Genomic DNA, 21,430 nt, shown 5'->3' with positions numbered 1-21,430 from the left:
AATCTGTACGTCTTTGGAATGTGGGAGGAAACCAGAGCACCCGGAGGAAACCCACGCAGTCACAGGGAGAACGTATAAACTCCTTACAGACAGTGGCGGGAATTGAACCTGGATCGCTGGCACTGTAGTAGCGTTACACTAACCACTACACTATCGTGCCTGCCCCCACCCATTGCTGCATTGGAAGATACAATAGTATAATCAGTTTAGGAGTGGCACTGTTGATTCTTCGCTTAAATTTGAGGAAGTTTGGAGTCCACTCATTCAATATTTTCATATGATATAGATCCCTTTTCAACAATCTTTGAAGTTAGAAGAGCGGAGTTGACGACAATATAATGCTCTTTGTTCATCAAGAAATGTCAGTCCAGTTTTTTTTTCTTTTGAAATTTTTTTAGTTTGTTTCATTTTATTACTTATAATTTTTTTTGATTTGGCTTTTTTTATATAATAAATCTTTTTCTTTTTGATTTTCTTTGTAATATATTTGTTTACTAAGAAACCGTGGGGCTTAGAATATATTTTTTATTCTTTATGACCATATATGTCATGATTGTCCTCCCGATCTCTTTGTATTACGTGTAGAATTACTGATGTTATATGTATTAATCTGTATTAATTTGGAAATTAATAAAAAGATTGAAAAAGAAAAGAAGAATCAGTTTACAGTAACAAAAATATTTTGTATACTACTGACAATCCAAATGACCTGAAGTACTTCACAGGTGCAACATCAGAGAAAAAGTGGTATGGAAACTAAGAAAAAAGATATCAAGAGCCACGATGAAGAGGTGGGTCTCAGGGAGATTTTAAAGTGCCGGAGACCTGTGAAAGCTGAGAGAAGGAAATCCAGAGCTTGGGACCCAAGGAGATAAAGGCATGGTGGTCCAAAAGGAGTCGGGAAGTGGAACCACCTTTCTATTTCATCAGAAAAGTCTCAATTTACAGAACTCCTGTCCTGGTCCAACACACAATGACAGCAGGCCAGGATGTGTTCTGCTTTCTCCAAGCCCGCTAGTGACAACCCCTCCAGATGCTCCCTAGCTCATCCCGGACTCTGTCAGCATTTTCTTCCAAACTCTAACTCCTAATCAGATTGAGACCTCTCATTAAGTTACTGATCCTCTGTAAACCAATAAGTAGCTCAGTCTGCCAGCAAGGTAAATTCTGATTGGTGGGGCTCAACAGCTCAATCCGCAGTGAGGAAATGAAAACTGGCTATTAAATGGAACGGGAGATGGAGATAATTGGAGCCAAGGGCTGAACCCTGAGGTTGCAGCATAGACAGCAGAGATCTGGGAATCAGTGGGAGGAATGGGCGGTTATTCACTGCAAAGACAGCCATAAACTTTCCTACTGCCCAAACTTCATGGAGGGGCTCGCACGCCCACCAGCTTAGGGAATCTCTCTGTAGAGAAGATAACGTCCACCATTCTTTTCCCAGGTGAGATGAGTACTTTCCACGCAGGTTTGGAACAAGACCAGAAATTTTTAAGAGTGGTTGTGCAAACCTTTAGCAACAAATATCACACTGCATCAGGTATGTTTCTAGGTTCTAGATATCTGCTCGCCAATAAAAATGCTAACTATCCAATTGACCTTGAATATTTACGTTGTGGCACAATATACTTAGAGACAAACTTAAATTCCATAATATCTTACCTTGTACCTTTTAGTGATAACTGTATTCTATCCATCAAAAAAGATCTGCAGAAGAGAGTAATACTAAGTGTTCCCAAGTTGAAATTTTCTCTTATTATTTTGAAAACGCTCCTTAAAACATGTGGCTCCGTGCCAACTTTAAACATGATTGCCAGTAAAGTTTGAAAAATAAACTGGAATTTGCTAAAATAAGTGAGTACTTGCAGAAGAGGATCCCCTGTGCCAGAAAGCTGTCACATTGCCAGGGCCAAATGAATCTCCAACCATAAAATTGGTCAAATCACACCAGCTTTTCAATGCCAAGAGTCCCAACTTATGTATCATTTTAATAGGCGGTCAACCTAACTTTGCCTCTGATGGTTTGTTTGGCTGAAGGAGTCTCAGGTCATTTCATACATATCAAGAAGGTCACAGCCATGGTTCCCAGTTTGTGAAGCACTGGCCAATCAGAGTCAAGCCGGCAATAATTGCCTCAGGGTCCCTGAACTTTAGTTCTGTTTACTAAGGAATAATAGAAATTCACAGCACAGAAATTGATCATTTGGCCTATTGTATCCCAACTAGGTTAAAAAGACCTATTCAATCTACTCCCACTTTCCAATCTTTGACTCAGACCCCTCCAGTTACAACACATCAAATACACACTTTTCAGATGTGATAAAGGATTCTGTCCCTGACTCTTCCAAGCAATGAGTTCAGGATCCCCATCAATCATCAAAATATTTATCCTCAACCCTTTCTAATCCTTTACCAAATATCATGGTTCTGGTTATGAACCTCTTTGCTAAGGGCCATAGGTCATCCCTCTACACTCGATCGAAATCCTTCATAACCTTATACACCACAATTAAATGCCACCTCAGCCTCTCAATGTTTCTGAGGCAGCAGTCCCTGCCTATCCAACCATTCCTCTTAATTAAAATTCTCCAGTTTTGGCAACATCCTTGTAAATGACCTCTGAAAACACTGCATTCTAGCTGTGCCCTAACATGTCTACAACAATTTGAGCATAGTGCTCTTGTATTCAATAAAGGCAGGCACTTTAAATTCTTGCCTTACCACCTTTTCTACCTTTATTGTTTCCATTAGTGATTCATGTACATGCTCCATTGTTTACTGGTTAGGCATTGACTAGTTAGTCATCAGGCAGTTTGGGACAACGAGTACGTTGAGCAGTACAATTTAGCATAAGTTCTGTTGGAACTTATGGACATGTCCCTTCCCAATCAACCCTTGCAATACTTCACAACCCCAAAGACTGCTGGCTCTTGTTCTGGGTATATGAATATGTTTTCTTAAACCTGGCCTCAGCTAATGTCATGTACCAGCTAGAGGCCCACCTCTAATGGCTGGGGTGTGGAATGCCAGCAGAAAATTATTTAATACACTATATAAATATTGTTCCAATATTGATGCATTTTTAGAGGAAACTGTGCAGGGTATAGTCTATATTTTAATGAAGTATGGTCTCTCAATAATGCTAGCGCATACTTTTTAATGTTATGTGTGCCTAAGTTCTTAATACTGTCTGCAAAAGGTATTTTATTAAATATATGTTTTCTTTCTGCGGCTCTGTGTTTAAAAATAATAATTTTAAAAGTACTACTGCATTAGGATGAACTGTCACTGCTGGGGAAGAAGGAACCTAGAGTTGATGCCTCACTTCAAATTTAGACAACTCCCAAATTCATTGTAGCTAACAAAATGCTTCGTCAACGCAGAAGGATTGTGGACATGCTAGAGCTGCTTGCTTGCTTTGTTTGAAGCCAATCTTCTTGTGTGGTAATAGCTGATGGGGAGCTGAAGGAAGGAAGGTTAGCCATTAACCCTTTGGTACTTTGAATTTTCTTTGTGCTTGTGAGTCAGAATCATTTTCTAATGCCAATAGAATAAAAAAACCATTGATAGTGATGGAATAATTGGCATAGGGAGGAATGCTGTTAAAACTTACATACATGCATAGTTATACAGTTTGAAAAGGGAATCTTGTTTACATAGTGTTCTTCAAAGATTTGAAAGACAGCTTATGAACCCTTCTTAGCTAGGGGTTAAAAATATCCCTTTTTAACAGGAATGGCCATTTCCTGGAAACTGGCATCCACGCTAATCTATTCTGGTACTAAATCAGATCGGTGGAAGAGTCTCCTTTGATGGATAGCCAGCTTCTGTTAAAGTGCTTATTGTTGAAGGATGGATGCCAGCTCAGTAGCAGGCAGAGAATGGGCAGCAGTGTGGGATTAGCACAATACATAACTATCCACCATTCATAATCAGAGCTCCAGTACCAGATCCTTTTCAGCAGATTTTTGGAATTTGATTAAATGCCACACCAGCTGCTACTAATGAAGATTATTCCAAATCATTTTTAATGCTAGATTCTAGATTCATTGAACTTCGAAGGACACAAATATGGACCTATAGTAAGATTGCTTATCTAAGTTGATGAAATCCCTTTTCCTGTTTAGTATATTGGAAATATTTAAACACAATTTCAGATTTACTTATGCCTCTCAGGCAAAGCCACTTTTTTCTGTCTGAATTTTTACTCAGACATATTACTGGGAATTACATTGTATGAGTTAAATATTAAAGTAATTTAATCAAAGCTTTACCATCATTTGTTACCACTGCAGCTACCATTCTGTTGGGCAGGGGAGTGGAATAGCATGTTCATTTTTATTGTGGAACATGAAAAAATGTTTTAAAGTTACATACGTTGATCAAACTTGATTTTTGTTGTAGTCCATATATATAAAATTTATACAATATTATTAATGAATCTCTAATTGAAATTAATGCTCTTTGAACAGTAGATTCATCAATAATATTAAAAGAACCCTGTTCCTTCTTTTTGTACCATGTAGTGAATAGTATGTGATTAAATTAAAATTGATTAAAAGATTATAAACCATCTCTTCTTTGATGTCTACTTCCAAATCACAGTGGTATTACATTTGAGGCTTTTTTAATGGTTCTGTTAAGTGAACTACGTTTTCTTCTGTAAGATCTGGTGCTACTTTCACTGAGTTCAAAGTAAAGCATGAGCTGCCAACATACTTGGAGAAGTCAGGACACTAGGAGAATAAAATAAAAGTGTTATGAGATGACCATTAAATATATATACATTGCGAGCTTCTTTGCATAATTTATAACGTTCACTTTCACAATGGAACTTTCCATTTGTTCATGATGTAACAGCTTTTTGTCACTTTATGCCTCTAATAAAGCAGCTTAATTTCTTCCCTGTTAAAACAAAGAGTGTCAGTCACTACAAATAAATCTCTAACATAGAGGTCACTGCAGCATTTCAAACAAATATTAATTTGAGTTTTATTTTCTCAAGTGAAAAATGTTTTCAGGTCGCTTGAAATCAGTAAGCCAATTAACTCCTTTCAAAAAGCACTGTGCAATAACACAGCGGTAAATATATTAGTGCACATAGTTTTTAAATAACATAAATCCTTATATTCAGAGGTATTGATCTCTCCCAGACGTTTTGAAACCTCTTGTGTTTTAATGCGTTTGAAAATGTGGAATTGACCAGTTCCAGGATTGTGCCTATCTTCAAAATATCACTGTTATCGTGAAATTTAAGAATTGAAAGGAAGAATAAAAAAAAGGATAGAAGTCAACATAATCTGTTCTATGAAAAGCTAGAGATCTTCAGATGATTGGAAATTGATAATTTACTTCTCAAGCTCTCACACGAATTTGCTGAGGTAATTTTTTTTGTCTTGTGGCTAATCACAACAAAGAAAATGAAAAGTCTGATAAGAAGGAATTTACATTTCTCTCCCACCCAGCTACATCCAGGAACTGTTGCAAAATGTTTCATATGCAAAGGATGTCAAGCACTGGAGAGGGTGCAAAGGAGCTTTGGCAGAAAGCCACCAGGAAGGAACAGATCAAAGTTGTATGGGGAGACTGGAGAAGCAGGGATAAAAATGGAAAATGCTGGGAAACATTCAGAAGCCAGGAATAGATGGAGAAGTAGGGTTAACGTTTCAGGATGATGACTTTTCATCTGGAGAGCTGGGATTGTTTCAGGCATAGACGTTGAAGGAGAATCAATAGAGGCCTTCAAAATTAATGTGGTCGATGGGGAAACGAGGGCAGGAGGACACAGGTTTAAGATCCTTAGCAAAAATACAGAAGGGAGATGAAGAGTGTTCTTTTTAATGCAGCCTGCTGTTATGATCTGGAATTTGATCTTCAGATTACATAATAGCATTTCAGAATGGGAATGAATAAATATGTAAAAAGGTTTCTGGGAGAAGAGCAAGAATGTGAGATTAACTAGATTGCACTTTAAAGGAGCTGGTGTTGGTACAAATGAGCCAAATAGCTTCCTTTTTTGTTGTGAGATCCTATAATTCACGTCATGGCCCTGGGACAACTTGGGCCACTGGGGCTGAAGTAACCTTTACATGACAAGGGAAATCAGCTTTAGTGCAATGTAAACCTGTGCATGAATCCTCCCATGGTGTCCTGTTTGGTTCTCACTCCCACAAGAAGCCTTCCCCTCCAGCAACCTGCTACTGTCTTACAGGACCCCTAAAGCAAAACCCCAACCTAATTATGACCCTGACCTCCACGCTCAACCAAGTGTGACCTTAACACACCTGCAGCCAGTTGAAACAACTGAGCTCCATTCCCTGCCACCCCCCCCCCCCAACCCACCCTCAACCAAATCACTCATGAACTTGCTTCTGCCCCCTCCAATGAAGATTCAACTCATCTTAACAGCTCCTGGCACAAGATCTCCCTTAATCACAAAACATCACGACTGTCACTGTCTCCCTTCCTCCTCCCACCCCAGCTCCCAATGCTAAACTGGTTTATTATTGTCACATGTACTGAGGTACAGTGAAAAACTTGTCTTGCATACCGATCGTACAGATCAATTCATTACAACAGTGCATTGAGGTAGTACAAGGTAAAACAATAACAGAATGCAGAACAAAGTGTTAAAGTTACAGTGAAAGTGCAGTGCAGGTAGTGCAGTGCAATGGATCTGCAAACCAAGACCCCTCTGAGATTCTCAATCATTGCGGAGGAAAGGCCATTATGCACAATAGAATATTGCTATGGGAGACTAAACCATGCTCTGGTCACCTGTACATCACCTTTTTGACTTTCAAGGAGTGGAACAATATCTAGGGCATTATCTTTCCCAGATTCCCAAACGCAAAGCATACAATATCTTAAGTATGATGTGTTTCTCCACACTGTTTGGTAAGTTGGTGAATACAATAACATCACCCACTGCACACTTCTTGGACAGCCCAACAAATAGTTGCATTTAGAACCTTGGGCCCACTAATTTAAGTTGTCTTTGTGTTTTTACAGAAACCACATAAATATAGCAAATACCATGGAATCAATTTTGGTCGTCATTCAATTGAGTGAAATCCATATTAATGTTGATTTTTTTAAAAAGCCATCACATGAATACCCTTGGTTTGGTACCACTTTTATAAGTGTTTAAAAATATTCTGTACTTGAAGTTTTGATTCCCGCTATTTCAGCTAGCGTACAGCAGGATGCTGACGACATGACATCACAATACCACAAAGGAGGTTCTGAAAGGAGTTTTGGCAGGGACCTGCTAACCCAAGTGAGTTGAAACTTCAATTTTGACTCACTTGTATGCATTCAGAAAATTTACATTGGTGATTAATTGTAGTCCTATTCATGTTAAAGTTGAGATTTTATTATTGTGGCACCCGACTGATTACATTGGCATTGCATAAAGCTACTTCTTTGTGTTTTTCTGGGGTGGGGAAGATACTTGTCATTCTGAGAAATCAATTTTTCTTTTGCAGATCTTACCATCCAGTGTTAACATCGAGGGTTTCTAGGTTAGTTATTGGCAGAGCCCGTTGCAGCACAATGCCCCATTTATTTTGTGTTGTTTTGAGTGTGGTTATCACTTTTCTGCCAGCTTGCACTGTGCGTTTGCCGGTATTTGGCTCGAAATCTGACAATCTGCTTTTCTTGACGGAACCCTTATGCTTAAGGCAGAACAGATTTTCCACTCAGCAGCTTGAGGTAAATTGGAATCCTGGACTCATAGGTCAGAGTTCAATACGCAAGACCAGTGCCAAACGCACCATGTCTTCTATATTTAAAACTGGAATAAATAAGGGCTCTATTTATGACCATGTTAACTTATGGCTTTCTTGTGACTTTGTGCAGAAAAAAAAGGACAGCTCACTATATCCTTTAGTGAATCTTTTTACATATTTATTTTTCATTGTTAATTTTTTTCAATGATTTCAATAATACATCATACTTTTTTTTAAGTTTTACTGCCTCATACTGTCATCTGAGAAGTATTCTTCATTTGCATGAGAGGTAAAGAGGAGGTAGAACAATTTTTGTGTAGCAGAGTTGCATTTAAATCAAAATGTTGTTGCTGGTGTAAAATATCATCACAAGGTAAGTTTGGATAAAGAGAGCCATTGAGCCACTGATGTGATCCTTTCAGAATGCCAGCACTGTCGTCTTTACGTTACAGCTTTAACATTTAACCAAACAGCAATAGATGTACATAATTTAGATTATATGCTTGAAACCTGGTTTAGGTTTTAAATTCACAAATGCACGGCTCAGGAATGAAAATATTAGCTGCTTATCTATGTTTATTTCACTTTCTATGACCATAAAACGTGTTCCTAGTATTATTCATTATTCAAACATCTTAAAGAACCAGAGATGCTAAAATCATAAACAAGAGTAGCACTTGTTACCAGAAGTAGAAAAGGGGAAAGAGAAGTGGTAAAGGGGCCAGAAGGATAAGGGAAAACAAAAGGGAGGGGGGGAACAGGGGGGAGTGGTTACCGGAAGTTGGAGAAACCTCCGCTCCCCCACCCTTGTGACCTGCCCATCACACACACCTTCATCCCTCTGGTCCCCACCTCCTTCCCTTCATTCCATGGTCCACTGTCTTCTCCTATCAGATTCCATCTCGTTCAGACCTTTGCGTCTTCCACCTAGGGCAGGCACGGTAGTGTAGCAGTTAGCGTAACGCTATTACAGCGCCAGCGACCCGGGTTCAATTCTCACCGCTGTCTGTAAGGAGTTTGTACATTCTCCCCGTGTCTGCGTGGGTTTCCTCCGGGTGCTCCGGTTTCCTCCCACATTCCAAAGACGTACGGGTTAGGAAGTTGTGGGCATGCTATGTTGGCGCCGGAAATGTGGAGACACTTGCGGGCTGCCCCCAGAACACTCTACACAAAAGATGTATTTCACTGTGTGTTTCAATGTACATGTGACTAGTAAAGATATCTTGTCTTGTCTTATCACCTCCCAGCTTCCCACATCATTCCCACTTCTCACCCCCTCCCCCACCGACCCACCTTCCCCCTCTCACCTGGATCCACCTATCACCTGCCTGTGTGTGCTCCTCCCCCTCCCCCCCCCCCCCCTTTTATTCTGGCTTCTGCCCTCTTTCTTTCCAGTCCTGATGAAGGGTCTCGGCCTGAAATGTCGACTGTCCATTTCCCTCCATGGATGCTGCCTGACCCGCTGAGTTCCTCCAGCACTTTGTGTGTGTTGCTCCATGGAAAGTGAAGCTATCTGAATTTGTAGCATCATTGCTGTCTGTTGTTTCAATGAATACCTGTAATATGTATACAGCGCTCATTACTGGGTAAGCGGGACCATACTATCATATTGCAGAACTTAGACAATGAGACAGTCCAGCTGTAATGCTCAAAAGCAAATTAATGGTGCCCGTAGTCTAAAAATAACAATGTTTATGAATGTTCATTAACCATTGAAGACCTTTTGAAGAGGAGCACACAGTTCTGGAGATTGAGCTAATTAGAAAGCACCTCTGCCCCAATTATGTACAAGTAATCTCACTGAAATAGCTTACTTTTCAATATTTTCTCGAGTTCGGGGGTGGGGTGAAGAGACTGGGGGTGATTTTGCTGTGGGCGATAGTAAATCAGCAGCAACTTCCACATTGCTCTCCATTTGTATTTCCACTGAAGTGAATGGAAGGGAAAGTCTGGTCAGATGTCAAAAAAACTCCACAGATGCTGGAAATCTGAAATAAATGTTGGAAACACTCAGCAGGTCAGGCAGCATCTGTGGATTAATGTTTCAGGTTGAAGACCCTTTATCAAAAATAACATCACCAATTTCATATTCCTACCAAAGGTCAAACATACCCCATTTGTTTTAAATACCATCACACAAGAAAGAGTTGGGAATACCACCAGTGTGGAGAAAGCAGAAATTTCGTGAAATCCAAGCTTGAATTCGTTCTTATGTAAGTTGTATATTGTGTGAGAGTTTAGAAGGTCCCTCTAGTAATGAAACTTCTGGCTTTAACATCTCGTGGTGTGATCTGCTTTAGTTCTATGCAAAGGCTGGTATGTGAAAGAGTCGACACTCAGGCATCACAAGAGACTTTCAGTATTTGGAGCAAGTTTTTGTTCCAGCATAGCTGGAACACTTGTATGACTTTTAAACCCTGGAGGCCAAAATTGCTCACTGTTGCAGCAGATGACATTTGAAGTAAATATGTTCAGCTAAAAAGTCATCATTAAAATATGACATTGAAAGCACACTGCTTTCCATTGATCAGTATAAGACACAAAATGTGCCTTTTACCAACTTAAAAAGCCCACTCCATTTCTTTGTCTTTTTGTTATCACCCTAATCTTTATGGCATTTTCTTTTGCAGGGTAAGATTCAAATTAACAGACAGGATTTGTCTAAAATTAGCTATTTATATGATGATTAATACAGCTATAGCTTATGGGATTGAGAGGGATTCACCTGAACAGCACATAAACTGCTTCTAAAAAAATGTATTTGATTAATCTGTATATAGGTGTGTACAAGTACAATCTAAATTGTTTTTACAACACTGCACCATTTCAGAAGATAGCAATTTAATCAGCTTCCATGCTGTGATTAGCAGATAGGGATCTATGCTCTGTGCAAGAAATATACACACTTGTGCTTTTAAAAGATGGTAACAACTTTAAAACATTGCAGGTTAAAAAAGGGTACATTTTGTTCTTATTTTGTTCTAACATACTGTAAGCTGCTTAATGCCTTGAACTGAACTTGAAGTAGAACTTGAACTGTCACTTGTGATGGAGGGAAAATTGTGAGTGGAAACTGTTTTAAAGTTTTTGAATTTGTGTGGTGTTTTTACAGTAATTGAGAGAGTTTCAGCATATGAGAAACAAAGGAAGGTCTGCTCTTCACAAGTGGCTTGAAAAGGTTTCATGAGTAAAAAGATGATAGCTAAAGCATAGCTCTTGGAATGAAGATCTGAATGCAAAAAATGGGACTAGTATTCCAAGATAGGCAAACTGGAGCCTTGAAGCCATTTTTAATTTGAAGGGAAATTTATTTTGGCTTCTGAGATGGAGGATTGCTGGCTTGGCTCCAGGTCAATAAAATTAAACACCTGAAGCCAAGTTTTATTTTCATTTTTTAAATTAAAGCGCTCAGTAGGCCTGTGCTGACTTCTCTGACGCCTTCAGATCTGCCAACCCTGAAAATGCATAACTTGCTTCAATAATTCCTCCTCTTTGAAAATAAACACATTGCTCTATGTTTTATTGGGCCTGTAATCCATCTCATTCATTCTGCCTCTAAAGACTTAATTCTATTAATGTGCCAAGGTTGGTGGCTAAGCACCATTCTCTTTCCTTGGAAGTTAAGCAAGTAGCAGTCAGAGCATTGTGATTGATAGAGTATAAAGAAACAGACCTGATCATAGTTGGTTTACCTTCGGCGACTGTAAGGCACGATTGAACCACTTGGACAAACTCATACTTTAGAGTGTTCTTTTTTTCCATCCCCTTTTTTGATGTATTTTCGTTGCTTTTGCTCATTGCAGTACAGCTGCTGGAGCAATGAAAGAGTCAGCAGTAAGCATGAGAAAGAGCAAATGCCTTTGGTTAAACTGAAAAAGGGGTTGAGCCAAATAGGGGAAGACAGCTACGAGAAAAGAACTGACGCTGTAAGAGGAAAAATTTGAAAACAAGCAAAGTTTGTAGAGGGAATGGGGGATGAGATGAGCAGACCATATGGGGAAGAGCAGCTGACAAATGCCTCAGACAGCAAAGTGGCTGAAAATGAGAGGTGATGGAAGACAGAGACAGAGAGCAATACATGTTGCTCAGAGTGCCTTCTGATGTTACGATTATTTTCTCCACATGGCTTCTTTACCAGCCTTTTGATTTGTTTGCTTTTATTAGTACCAATCCAATCATATAGTTCCCATGTCTTCCTCTTGGGCAGTCCCTTGAGATGGAGGATGACTTACATCCACTCCTGTTTTTTTGTGTTTTGAACTGACTAATGAGGCCACAGACGTTTCCACACGTGGAGGAGTTGGAGTTAATGGGGTGGGCGGGTAAATAGTTCATGTGGTTTGTGAGGGGATCTGTTCCTTACACCATTTAAGGAGGGCCTGTTTATGATCATGATACATGGCTTCGACATTTTCAGTACTGTGCCCAATTGATCCTTCTCCACTTGAAGTGGTCATGGACCAGGGATTCCCAATTCCCAGAAGTCAGTCGGGTGTTGCCTTTTCTCACAGAAACTTTGAACATATCCTTGCATGTTTTTCTCTGGCTGCCTGCTTATCTCCTCCCCAGGGAGAGCTTGGAATGGACCACTTATTTTGGAAGTTGGCCGTGTCAATGATGTGGCCTGCCAATGTAGCCAACGAAATGTAACTAATGCCTCAATACTGGGGACATTGTCCTGGGAGAAGACTTGATGTTGGTTCATTTGTAGCTCCTGTGAATTTGGAACATTTTGCAGTGACTGTGTTGGTGGTATTTTCCAGTACCTTAAGGTTCCTAGCTTCGATAGTTCAGGTCTAAGAAGCAAGGATCACAGTTGCATGGTAGACTATGAGTTTTGTGCCAATCCTAAGGTTGTGAGTACTTTGTAACAGAAAGGCAAAAACCTTTCAAATTAAAGTAAGCATAAGTGGTTGAAGGCCATCCTTCGGGTCAGTCCAAACCACTGTTGTTGAAAATCTTAGCCATGTTTCTCTTTCATCTGTACCAGCCACTAGAGCTTTTCTCATATAGATTCCAACATCTGTAACGCACATCTTCTCAAGTCTTGCACACATTGTTCTCACTGATCTCCAGTGCCTCCCAATTTATCAACTTGCCAAATTCAAATTAATAATGTTCATTTACAGGTTCCCCATGGCATCATATAACCGTATTTTACAATGTGTTTTATCTCTGTGTTCCTGCCCATTGCCAACAATTTTCCAATCATCTTCCCTCATTTGGTGGAAGAGTTCTCTGTCTCAATTCTGGAGCCTGCTTCTGTACCTGACTGCTTTAGAACCTTCTCATTTGCTATTCCTACGATTGTGGCTTAGACTAGTTCTTCTAAATGTCTACCATTTGTTTCATCTGTATAGATTTTTTTGAATTTTATTCTGACATCATAAGCACTGTTCAATGTAAATTGTGTCGAGAATGGTTCAACCTGTCATTGTTCATCAATTGACCTCTTTGGATTCCCCACCTTTGCTCCATTACCAAAGACACCTACAGAAAGCCCATGATATTTCTATCCCCCAACAATGTTCTGCTCTTTGTAGAGTCCATTCCATTCTTGAGTACTATCCCCTCAGCAGGGGAAACCCTTTCAATTACCTTCTTGTATATCTGAAGGGAATGCAAGAAAGGGAGTCTTGTGTTGGATTATTTTCTTGGGGTGACTTTGCCATAAAGGGTTGGATATAGCAGGTCTTCTGTCCTACTGGTGTTGTTGTAAATCTAACATAGTTCTGTTAAGCTCAGATACCTGGCCACCCTGATTGTGAGACAGCAAGATTTAAGAGCTGTCGCAGCCACTCCCACTGTTGCTTCTTAAGGAGAGGCTGGAACTAACGTGAAAGGTACAGAGGAGCAAGAGGCCTTTCCAGTTTGCAGAAGATCTTAAAGGCTTATTGTTATAGGAGTCATGAGGTCAGAATCGATCACTCTGCACACAAAGGAGATTGCAGATGCTGGAATCTGGAACCAAAAGACCAGAATGCTGGAAAAACTCAATGGGTCAGGCAATGTCTGTGGAGGCAAAAAGTATAGGTTGATGTTTCGGGTCAAGACCCTGTATCAGCATGGTTCATTCTAAGGTGTTCTCAATCTGTCAGGTGGTCTTCCCACCACTACCTCACCAAACATTGTCATTGCAGCATTGGGGTCTTCCCTGGAGGTACTCTGGTGGGAAGATCCACCCCTTCACCATTTAATTGTAACCAATGTCGGGAGGAGGTTGAAAGAAATTGCAATTGGTTTATTGTTGTCACATGTACCGAGGTACAGTGAAAAACGTGTCTTGCATACCATTCATATAGATCAATTAATTACACAGTGCATTGAGGTAGTACAAGGTAAAACAATAACAGAATACAGAATAAAGTGTTACAGTTACAGAGAAAATGCAGTGCAGGTAGACAATAAGGTGCAAGGTCATTAAGAGGTAGATTGTGAGGTCAAGAGTCCATCTTATCGTACTAGGGTCCCTGCATCAAGATTCCCTGATGAAATGAAATAAGATTTTATGTATATTTTCGGAGAGATCTGAAGTAAGGTCTTCTAAAGATCTGTTAGTCAGGTTGCCCACTCCTCCTCCTCCCCTCCTCCACACAATTGCCATAAATTGTTGAGAAACAAAAGACTGCAGATGCTGGAATCCACATGAAAAACATGATGATGCTGGAGGAACTCAGCAGGCCAGTCAGCATCCGTGGAGAAAAGCAGGCGGTCAATGTTTTGGGTCAGGACCCTTATGGTAGTGTAGCGGTTAGCGTAATGCTATTACAGCGCCAGCGATCCGGGCTCAATTCTGGCTGCTGTCTGTAAGGAGTTTGTATGTTCTCCCCGTGTCTGCATGGGTTTCCTCCGGGTGCTCCGGTTTCCTCCCACATTCCAAAGACGTACAGGTTAGGAAGTTGTGGGCATGCTACGTTGGCACCAGAAGCATGGCGGCACTTGCGGGCTGCCCCCAGAACACTCTACGCAAAAGATGCATTTCGCTGTGTGTTTTGATGTACATGTGACTAATAAAGATCTTAATCTTAAAAGATAGGAAAAGGGGAAGCCTAATATTTAGGAGGGAAAAGCAGAGCAGTAATAGGTAGACAAAACAGGGGAGTCAGGGTGGGCACAAGGTGGTGATAGGTAGATGCAGGTAAGAGATAGTGATGGGCAGGTGCGGGGGAGGAGGGGAGAGAAGATCCACCAGGGGATGGGTCAAAGGTAAGGAGGAAAGAAGGGGTTAGAAAAAAGAGAGATAGGATAGGAAAGGTTGGGGGGAGGGTGTTGTGGGGATTACTTAAAGTGGGAGAAGTCAATGTTCATGCCCTCAGACTGCAAAGTTCCAAGACAGAAAATGAGGTGCTGTTCGTCCAGTTTGTGCTTGGAATTCTCCTGGCAGTGGAGGAGTCTGAGGACTGACATTTCAGTGATGGAGCGGGAGGGGGAGATGAAGTGACCAGCAACGGGGAGATGCAGATCACGGTTACGGACGGAGCGCAGGTGTTCTGCAAAATGGTCACCTAGTCTGTGTTTGGTCTTGCCAATGTAGAGGAAGCCACACTTGGAGCACCAAATTGTTCTTGCTTTCCTCTGAAGGGAATTAAATGCCAAGGATAAATTTTCTTAATACTTCACCCACCCTCTGCACCAGAGACAGAACTTCAGAGGAAATGTGAACACTGATCTTCAGCCACAGATACACCAAGAGGCTGAGGTACAGTACTAAACATGGGAGCAAGAAATAGAAGCAAGAGGAGGCCATTTGTCCCCTCTTGCCTGCTCTGTTATTCAAGAAGATCATGGCTGGTCTTTTAGCTCAGCACAAGGCTCTTGCTTTTTAATCCTATATCTCTTGTACAATATCCTAGGTTCAGACACACCAGAGGGCTTTATAATTCGTAGAAGCCACGGCCAAGAAAGCTCACCAGCGCCTCTACTTCCTCAGGAGGCTAAAGAAATTTGGTTTGTCACCAACTTTTACCGATGCACCATAGAAAGCATCCTATCTGGGTGTACCACGGCTTGGTATGGCAACTGCTCTGCCCAGGACCACAAGAAACTGCAGAGAGTTGTGGACACAGCCCAGCACGTCATGGACACCCGCCTCCCCTCCTTGGACTCTGTCTTTACCTCTCGCCATCTTGGTGTAGCAGCCAGCATAATCAAAGACCCCTCCCACCCGGGACATTCTCTCTTCTCTCCTCTTCTATCGGGTAAAAGATAGAGGAGCCTGAGGGCATGTACCACCAGACTTAGGGACAGCTTCTACCCCACTGTGATAAGACTATTGAACGGTTCACTTATACGATGAGATGGACTAAGACCTGACGATCTACCTTGTTGTGACCTTGCACCTTACTACACTGCACTTTCTCTGTAGCTGTGACACTTCACTCTGTACTCTTATTGTTTTTACCTGTACTACGTCAATACACTCTGTACTAATTCAACGTAACTACACCGTGTAATGAATTAACCCGTACGATCGGTTTGTAAGACAAGCTTTTCACTGTACCTCGGTACAAGTGACAATAATAAACCAATACCAATAAAGTAGAAATTAAAACAATAGAGTCAGAGCATCAATTGATCCAGTGCATTGTGAGGACACAGTTCAGACAATGAAACCACACAAGCGAAAATTTGTAAAAGTTGGCTGAGTAAATTAAGGGAGGAAATAACAAGTAATTTTCCTCTTTTCAACCAAAGCTAAGTACTCAGTGAGAAAATTCATCACGCTTAGTGTGGCGACTGCAAGGCAGGGGAGCTTATGGACAGTTAGAAAGTCCCCTCACACTCAAAATCATTGAGTTGGTTTGTGAAATAGATTTGCTCCAAAGGGGAGAGATTTCTGATTAGTTTCATCCAGAACACCGTGCTTCCGAGGAATGCAGAGTTGCAGGAGCTCCTTTGTGATGAGCAGCAGAGACATACATTAGTCCTGTTTTGGTGCACGTGGTTTACCAGCTGTCTGAATTTACAGGGAAAATACCTTAGGCATGGCCACAATGCAAACCAAAGCACTGTGGCTCAGAAGCCTCCATGATGTAGGTGTGAAAGTGCAAGTTAGAATTGTGGGAGTGATGGGGAATTCTATAAATAGAGAGTTAGATAGCATCTTCTGTAACCACTAATAAAAGTTCCAAAGCATGTACTCCTGGTGCAGGAGAAGAGAAATCTTGGGGTGCTGAGGTGGAATTTGTTTCGGCAGGCTGTGAATCCGATTGTCACAGTCCATTCTGCAAAGACAACGCAGGTAGGCACAGGGAGGATGTTTCCTGTGAGAGAATTAGGTTTATTGAGGGTAGTGTTGTCAAGATACTGCCTGAACTATGTGCAGATGGATAGCAAACAGGGAAATCAGGTCAAACAAAACCATTAAAGTATGGGCATTGGCATCATTGTCAGAACAGGAAGGAGCTGAATTTCTTTGAAAGGTTGTTACCTTCCCGTTATCAAGTACTCACAACTTCAGAACTGGTACAAAACTCACAGTCTACCATAGAACAGTGATGCTTGCCCTCTGCATTACTTCTGAAACCTGGACTGTCTAAACCAAGCACCTCAAGGCTCTGGAAAGATACCACCAATGCTGTCATTCCAAATTCACAGGAACTACAAATGAACCAACATCAAGTCCTCTCCCAGGCCAATGCCCCCAATATTGAGGTGTTAGTTACATTTAGTAGGCTACATTGGGCAGGCCACGTCATTGACATGTCTGACACCAAGCTTCCAAAATACGAGGTCCTTTCCAAGCTCTCCCATGGGAGGAGATAACCAGGCAGGTCCAGACAAGAAGGTTCGGACTGGATGCACCTGAACGGAATCTGATGAGGGACATTGACCTGAGCACTAACTCTGTTTCTTTCTTCACTGCCCAACTCACTGAGTGTTACCAGCACTTTCTGTTTTTATTTCAGATTTCCAGCATCTGCAATTTTTTGACTGTGATTTGGAAGGGGTCTAGCATTTGGAAAGGGCATTCAGGGAGATCATAAAAGCTTAACAAGTAAGGCAGGGTGTGGGGTGGAGAGAGAAGGAGTTGGATGCAGGGATACTCAAAGTGAAATACTTAGCTATGAATGTAAACGAAAAAGTAGCAGAGTAAAAGGGAAGGTATAGGACTCACCAGCTATGAGAAAACCTACATAGCCTAAAAACAGAAAAATCAGAATCAGGCTTATTATCACTGACATATGACGTGAAGTTTGTTGTTTTGCAATAGCAGTACAGCGCAAGACATAAAAATTACCTTAAGTTACAAAAATAAATAATATAAATAAATAAAAAAGAGAGCAGGAATGTAAAATTTAGTTACAATAAAATTCGAGAAACCGTTAAAAATAAATTAAATATAACAAAACATGGGAAATGAAATAATGCAATGGGAAGAATTGGTTGTAACTGGGATTATTGAGACAGGTACAGAAAAATCATGGCTGAAATGGTAGAGTGTGGTACTTCAATAGAGGGGTAAACAGGAATGTATTTGCTTTGTGTATGAAAAAGCAACAGAACCGAGGACAGAACCTGTGTGGATAAATAAGCAATAAAAAAGGATCAATTGTATAAATGGAGATAATCTACAAGTTAACTCAGTAGAAGGGAGATGAACAGAGCAATATACCGATAAATGAGTAAACTAGAAGCAGGAGATTTCAACCGTTGTTAAAAATGTATCAACCTGAAGCAAGATGGAGGAGGGGGTAGAGTTCAGACCACAGTTTTTAACAGTCTGGCTCATTTTAAGACAAGGAGAGGTTTGGTGGCTGGGGAAAAGTGCTTGGAACAGGGACCAAAAGCAATGCCTTTGCTCTTGATAAAATTTAATTGTAGGCAACTTCAGCTCATCTGTAAGTTGAACAAACAATCAGCAGTCTGAGACCGTAGATGGGTCACGGCAGTTGGTGGTGCAGACAGGATGAGTGTTGTCAGTGTAGTGGAGGCTGGCTTTGCGTTTTCACTTGATACTGTCCGACGACAGCATGTAGGTAGGAAGGAGGGGGGGCTAAGGTAAGATGATTGGTATACACCAGGGTTAATGGTGTGGATTCAGAAAGAAAAGCCATTGAAAGTGATTCTGGAATACTGCGGGATAATAGCGGATGGGATCAGACAATTCTGGACACAGCCAGTTAAATGATGGGTGGAACACCACCAGAACTGTGCCAAAGGCTGCAAGCACGCCAAGAAGGATGAGGAAAGATAGATTACCTTTATCACAGTCACATAGGACGTCATTAATTACTTTGATGAGCTATTTCAGTAGTGTGGCAGAGCCAGAAACCTGATTGAGGAGGTACAGCAAGGTGCTCCGAGAAAGATGAATTTAGGAGGCTACAATGTTCAAGTCAGTTTAACAGTGGAAAAGCTAAAAATAACAAAATCCCTACTAAAGGAGAGCATACAGAAATATAAAATGTAATGTTACAGCTGTATAGGACAGAGGTGAGACCACGCCTGGAATATTGTGTGTAGACCTGATTGGCCTTCTACAGGAAGGATGTGATTAAACTTGAGAGGGTGCAGGAAAGGTTCACAAGGATGTTGCCGGGACTGGAAGGTTTGAGTTATGAAGAGAGACTGGACGGGCTGGGACTGTTTTCCCTGGAGTGAAGGAGGCTGAGGGGTAACCTTATACAGGTTTATATAATCACGAGGGGCATAGGTAAGTTGGATGGTCAACAGTCTTTTTCCGTGGGTTAGGGAGTCTAAAACTGGAGGGCAAAGGTTTGTGAGAGGGGAAAGATTTAAAGGGGACCTGAGGGGCAAGTTTTTCCCTCAGAGGGTGGTGGGTATATGGAATAAGCTGCCAGAGGAAGTGGTAGAGGCGGGTACAGTGACAACATTTAAGAGACATCTGTACAGATACATGGATAGGAGAGGTTTAGAGGGATACGGGCCAAATTCAGGCAAATGGGACCAGCTCAGGAAGGCACTGTGGTTGGCGTGGTCGAGTTGGGCTGAAGGGCCTGTCTCTGTGCTGTATAACTCCATGACCCTTGTGATTCTAGTGGGTTGGAACAGCCAGACCAGCTGCTGCTTGAGTCCCCTGACCAGCCACACATATTTTCTCCTCTGGTTCTGCAATTGGCAGCTGGTGAGCAAGCACCACACTGAGCGGTCTCGGGCAACACTTCCTGACCGCGCACCCCCAGAACACAATGGCATTTGTAACAGTTCATAAATGTCTCTGACAGGAAATTTTATTACATTTAAATGACTTTTTAAAAAATAAAAATTCTTTAAATATTTTTTCCAAATAATTAAAATACTTGTGTTCATTTCTGGTCGCCTCATTATAGGAAGGATGTGGAAGCTTTAGAGAGGGTGCAGAGGAGATTTACCAGGATGCTGGCTGGATTGGAGAGCATGTCTTATGAGGATAGGTTGAGTGAGCTAAGGCTTTTCTCTTTGGAGAGGAGGAGGATGAGAGGTGACTTGATAGAGGTGTACAAGATGATAAGAAGCATAGGTCAGTGGACAGTCAGAGACTTTTTCCCAGGACGACAATGGCTAACGCAAGGGGCCAAGATTTTAAGGTGATTGGAGGCAGATATAAGGGGGATGTCAGGGGTAAGTTTTTTACACAGAGAGTGGTGGGTGCGTGGAACACACTCTCTGCAGAGGTTGTGGGGGCAGATACATTAGGGACATTTAAAAAACTCTTAGATAGACACATGAATGATAGAGAAATGGAGGGCTATGTGGGAGGGAAGGGTTAGATAGATCTTAGAGCAGGATAAAATGTCAGCACAACATTGTGGGCCGAAGGGCATGTACTGTGCTGTAGTGTTCTATGTGCTATGTACTTACAAAAATGCCAAAATATATTTTTAAAGTCTAAAATGTGGTAAATTAAATCAAGAACATACCTGCACTTACCTTTCTCCACAGGGTTGGCCATCCCATTGAGTGGGATTGCCGAATGCATGTAATAAAGCTGAGGACCTGATGCGCAGTGCATCCAGATCGTCTGTTCAGTGAGTCCAGTGATATAGCTGATGGTCACATATGCCAGCATCAGATCCCCAGCATGTCCTGGACTTGTTTGACTGAGCACGTGCAGAAATCTGAGGAGTGAACCCTTTGGAACTGCGGGGTACCATCCTGCATGATTCTGACTACTAATGAATTGTCAGGTTGTTTTACAAAAGGGAAAGGCTTGCTTGACCTTCCTCAATGAACTTCGTGGAGGGACAATTGAGAATAGATAAGTATTGCAGACCAGCTACACATTGAAGGATTGAAAGCCCCTGTAATTGATAAGTACTCCTGGGTGATTTGAGGGCACCTTGGTTGCTACTTCTATGCAGTCAATAACATCCTACAATTATGGAAAGTAAACCAGAGCTGTGAACCTGAACAGCCACTTGTGCTGATTGGCATCGTTTTGAGAGAAAACTTGATACAATTGCTGGCCCTGGGAAAAAATAGTAGTAATCACCTGCCTTCTATATCTGTGTGCAACTGACTGTGGGATTCTGCTGATATCTTCAGCAGTATCTTTGAAGGATCCCAAAGCAATGGTGGTCACATTTACAGCTGTGGATAAGGTGCCATCATCTGGTCTAGCAGACAGCAGGCTGCAAAAATCAACCACCACTTCATGCAGTATCTTCAGCCTCCTGAGTTACTCACATTCTGTCATGTTGAGAAACCTCATCCCTGGTGAGTTGTCTCTTTGAGCTGCTTTTCTCTGCTGATCCCCT

General features: G+C 41.4%; 1 protein-coding gene across 1 annotated transcript in view; it reads left to right on the top strand.

The window, feature by feature from the left end:
- Positions 1-21,430, top strand: part of LOC127571014 (retinoic acid receptor beta-like) — a 179,330-nt gene that overhangs the window by 72,363 nt on the left and 85,537 nt on the right. The gene's annotated exons all lie outside the window — the stretch shown is intronic.

This window comes from Pristis pectinata, chromosome 5 (assembly GCF_009764475.1).
Source record: "Pristis pectinata isolate sPriPec2 chromosome 5, sPriPec2.1.pri, whole genome shotgun sequence".
In the NCBI taxonomy this organism is placed as follows: domain Eukaryota; kingdom Metazoa; phylum Chordata; class Chondrichthyes; order Rhinopristiformes; family Pristidae; genus Pristis; species Pristis pectinata.
This window is presented reverse-complemented; position numbering and strand designations above follow the sequence as displayed.